Source organism: Lathyrus oleraceus, chromosome 3 (genome assembly GCF_024323335.1).
Source record: "Lathyrus oleraceus cultivar Zhongwan6 chromosome 3, CAAS_Psat_ZW6_1.0, whole genome shotgun sequence".
Classification (NCBI taxonomy): domain Eukaryota; kingdom Viridiplantae; phylum Streptophyta; class Magnoliopsida; order Fabales; family Fabaceae; genus Lathyrus; species Lathyrus oleraceus.
The window spans coordinates 35,653,647-35,658,779 of record NC_066581.1 but is presented as its reverse complement, the minus strand read 5'-3'; the positions used below and the strand labels follow the sequence as shown (position 1 = coordinate 35,658,779).

Genomic DNA, 5,133 nt, shown 5'->3' with positions numbered 1-5,133 from the left:
TTAGATTTGTAATGGTTTTATTACCAATAAGTATGTTTGATGCTCTAACATCATGCTCAATATTTGTCCTAATAATTTTTGATATTTATTTACTCCCGATTTGATGTGTGTATGTCCTAACATACTAACCTCTATGTTGAGTAAATGATTTATATGAGTAACACCTTTGCCAAATTATAGCAAAAATTGAGAGTAATGGTATGGTGTGTAATAGAGTGATGTGACTACTAACTCGACTACTGAGTTTGTGGTATATCAGGTTCAACTAATATATCCCGTTGTGCTTAGTACTGATTGTTGTTCAAAATATTATTAACTAATATGCACATATGCTGAAGCATTCGACATGGCATATGGTCATGCTGATATCTCTAAGTGTTAGTAGTAACTTATGACCTTTGACTACTGACTACTAATTATGTGTGCATGCATGACTAACTTATATTGAATGATCGCATGTTAACTATTTATGGGAGCACCATCATGTGTCAACTGAATGATGCGTAGTAACTACTTTGTTACTAATATTTGTGGCTACTGCTCTGACTTCTGATGTTGATGTATACTTTGAATGGATGTTCTTATGTTGGTGTTGATTTTGTTTTGAGTATGGCATTCTTTTAATACTTACTTGTGTTTCTGCTTGAAGAGTTGTTTTGTCAAAATTTGCCAAATGGGGGATTCTTGTTCCTTTATATTGGATGCATTATGCAAAACAACATGGAGTATGTTCAAGTTGTTTATGGTGCATAAGGAACATATGTAATGCCCCAAATTTTTAATTAATTATTTAACTGGATTTTTAATTTTCTTTTTTTAGTATTGGTGAACTTATATGATTTATTAGTTTTATTTAATTATTGGTGTTCTTGAATATTTTTATGGGATTTATAAAGAGTGGTGAGAATTATTTAGAATTTTAGTTAATCTTAAATGATTAAAATAAGGGTTAAATATTTTTGTGGTCCTCCTAAATATCTCAAATTTCGTTTTTAGTCCCTAAAAATATTTTCTTCAAAAAATGGTCCTCCTAAAAATATTCATTCACATTTTTTATCCTTCTTGCAACTTAGTGACGATTTTTACAACTTAGCGACATAATTAGCGGCAATTTTAGCGACAATTTTTACTTAGTGACTAAATTAGTGATAATTTTAGAGACAATTTTAGTATTAAGGACAAAAAGTGTGGATTGAAAATTTTAGGAGGACCATTATTTGAAGGAAATATTTTAAGGGATTAGAAACAAAATTTGAAATATTTATGAGGACCACAAAAATATGTAACCCTTAAAATAATATATAAAAAAAGGGAATTCATGAGATTTGGGCGGAAATTAGGATTATTGAAAAAATAAGGGATGGGGTGAAAATAAGAATAAGTTGTGGAAAGAATGAAATAATTAAAATTAAAAATTAGGTTAAGGTTAAAAAGGAGGTTTAATGAAGCCTTTTTTTAATTGAATGGAGGATCGAAGCCCAAGGACAAACAAACTATATCAGTATTAACTGGAGAACAAACAAAACCAATAAATCACTCTCTAGAAGATGATTTATAAACGTTGGGCAAACATCAAAACTACACATAATTTCAGGGTGGCTTATTCCACTTTTTGCTAGAGCGTCTACACAAAATTAACTTCATATTAGATATAAATAACTTTAATATCCCTACCTTGTTGCATATAAGATTTGATTTTTGTGATCAAATTCCTTCCCATAACATTACTAAACTTCCTAAAATTGATAACATTTACCACCTGGTGATAATCCACATTAATATTAATAGCTTTGAAACCCAATTTTATCACAAGCCACAAACACTCATAGACTCCCCAAAGCTCCACTATATAGGCACTACAAATACCTATTCTCTTTGAAAATCCTCCTAATTGTTCCCCTTCATTTCCTCTGATTAATCCTCTACAACATGCGTTACCTTTCATATCTCTCGCTCCATCTGAGTTTAAATTGACCCAACTCGCCTAACTTTTATTGTTTTAAACGACAAGTGTAATTAGGATAACATCTTTCACGTATTGTGTGAAGCTGACATGTGCTTTGTTCCTTAGATTTATGCTTTGACATGTGATGTAGTGCTAATAAGACGAAAATAAGGATAATAAACCTTGTAGAGACGAGGGGACTCAAGGTATAGTAATCTGATGTAGCTCGGGGTAGGAAAAAGATACATGCAATATGGCCTAAAACTTGAAGATGGTGATGTTTCGTATTTTGTTTATGCTACATCTTATCTTTAGTTTGATATTGATATTTGTTGTAAATCATATACTCAATTGACATTATTTTGTATTATATGTGGCTCGTGATATGAGTTAGACGCTTATGTATAATTTTAGTACCATATTAATACTTTATATAATATTATTCTAGCCATATGTTAGATTGGGGTGTTACACATGACCATAAAGATCATCACTACATCAACATCAAAATTAACATATAAACAATAAACTAAACTTTTACATTTGCACGAGATTGGATCATCCAAAACTAAAACAAAAGGTTTAGAAACCTTAATGGAGATGCGGGGAATTGAACCCCGTGCCTCTCGCATGCGAAGCGAGTGCTCTACCATATGAGCTACATCCCCATGATGTTAAAATTAGTTAACAAATTATACTCATTAGTTAGAAAATAATCGTTATATATTTGTTTTAAATTTTTAAAATGATATTAATATTTTTTAAAATTGGGATTCATTTTAGTAAAAGAATGTGATTTTTGTTTGCAAATACTATCTCAATCGTCCAAAGACAATATTGTTAGGTTGAACACCATTATCCAAGTTCAAATTCGGAATCTCAAAGTTGTATGTGTGAGTTTTTAGTTGTTATTATAACTTCATTTACCAATAAAAAATATTATTTTTGTTTTATATAATAAAAATATATGGCTTTGAAACCTTGTATTTACTATTTAATGTATAACATATGAAATTATATAATAATAATTTAAATATATTTATGAAAAGTATTTTGTTTAATTTTAAAAATTAGTTTTAAATATATTATTCAAATAGAATGTTAAAATAATTTATTTGTAATTTATAATGATTTTAGACAATTTATTTCCAGAATATCAATTTATTAGATTTTGTTTAAATTAAATCCTTTTTATAAGGATTTTGTTTTAATTAGATTTTGATTCAAGAGGTATCGAAGAAATTGGTCAAAAGTCAAACCTATGATATATAACCTTTTCTTTGATGAAATTTTGAGTGTTTGTTTGTTCTAGAACCCTAAGAGAATTTTAAAAATTAGTGTCATATTGGTGAAAATTATGACTAATGTCCATATTTAAATTAAATATGGTCTTGATTCCATTATTCAAAAATGTCTTCTTTCTCATAATCTTTTTCATTCAAAGTATTTTTTTTTGTGTGACAAACAATTATTCAAACATGGGGAGTTTAATTAGTTAAAATTTATCTGTTTTTATGGTTTTGATTGTTTTATGGTTTTTTGTGACAAACAACTACTCAAACATGGGAAGTTTAATAAGCTAAAAAAAAATTATAATGAAGTCCAATGAAGAAAATTATAACAATAAAAGGCACACAAATCATCATTTTATACACAATTCTCATAGTTAAAAACTCTAACTTTCCTTTGTTCGTTCTTGTAGTTTTGCGAGTCGTATTCAATTTAACTAAAGTTTATGTTTTTTTCCCGAATTTTATTCTCCATTATACTTTAATTAATGTCTTTATTTTATAATTTTGCTCCTCATATGATTATGTGCGAGTTGATTTTAGTTGTCTTGGAATTGTGGAAATTCCAATAATAGATTCCCTAAAAACTCTAACTCTTTTCTATTTATTAGCGTTGATATTTAATCCAGTCTTACTGATTATCATGTTTGTAACTATATAATTTATCATTATAAAGTTCTTGCATAAAGAGTAACTTTTATTATGTGATAAAACTACGCAATACCAATATTACCATAGTCACAAATTCTATAATCTCTAATAACTCTCATTGAGATTATTTCATTCTTGAATACAATTACTTTTCATTTTTTTGGGACTGTCGCATCTTGAAAAATACGATCATTCGTGAGGTGTTTGCACGCTCAAAGAAAAATGATTCGAACAGAGGCGTCACCGAACTTTATTTATTTCAAAGAAGCAAAGGTTAAATATCGATAAAACTCTTAAAAGAAAAAGAAGATGGTCGGCACAATCAAATTCGGGTTCGGAAGTCAATTACGCAAGGGAAATGTATTGGCACTTCTTACGTCTGTTGTACTTAACGGGAACCTTTTAGTTGAATTTGCGATTGAATGTTAGCTTGTGCTAATTACGATCTTCTACTTATTAAGCGAGAAAAAGAAAGAAAATATTTTTAGGGTTTTTTATTAATGTGCATGACAATATTTCAAAATCATGCTCATACATATCTCCAGGTGTTATGGAGAACTCAAGGCTACGTAGTTCTTTGTAGCAAAGAGCTATTTGTTAGTTGCTTTTAATGAGTGACGCTTTAGACATATTGAGTGGTTAAATTTTTGCTTGTTGCTTGCTCTTGGAGGCAGAAGCTTTTGTTTGTGTCACGTCGATATGGATAAAGTGTACTTGTTTTTTAAAAAGGTTTTCAAAGTTGTGCAAGGGCGGAAAATAACTTTGATTTGTTTCAGTATGTTTTAGGCTTGGAAGACGCGTATTCATGACTTACAAGCAATTACCACTAGGGCCTAATACTTAGGACTATGACAAAACCTTTCACTTAGGTAGTCTTTTTCTTTCAATTTGTTTGCGAAAAGGTTTGGCTATTTACAAGTGTTTTGAGGCGAAAGACAAACACTTGAGCTTGCAAACTATTACAACTCGGGCTTAGTGTTCGGGATTATGTCCGATTAAAAATTAAAATGCGTGAAAAATTAAAAAGAATTAGTTAAAATGACCTACCCGAAATATACTTTGGAAAACAAACAGGTTTTGATCAAATTTTGAACTAAAAAATGACAGATTAAAAAGACTTAGGCTAATCAAAATACGACCGAGAACAGAGTCGAAAAAAAAAACGAGCATGTCAGGTTAAACTACATAAACCGTAGATCAATAAAACTGACATATGCAAGCTCGATTTTGAAATTTTTCGTCTGTTAA

General features: G+C 29.5%; 1 non-coding gene across 1 annotated transcript; it reads right to left on the bottom strand.

Annotated features, from left to right (window-relative positions):
- Positions 1 to 2,540: 2,540 nt before the first annotated feature.
- On the bottom strand, positions 2,541 to 2,613 carry TRNAA-CGC (transfer RNA alanine (anticodon CGC)). Its single transcript has one exon. It is a non-coding gene; the product is annotated as a tRNA-Ala (tRNA).
- Between the last annotated feature and the right edge of the window lie 2,520 nt (positions 2,614 to 5,133).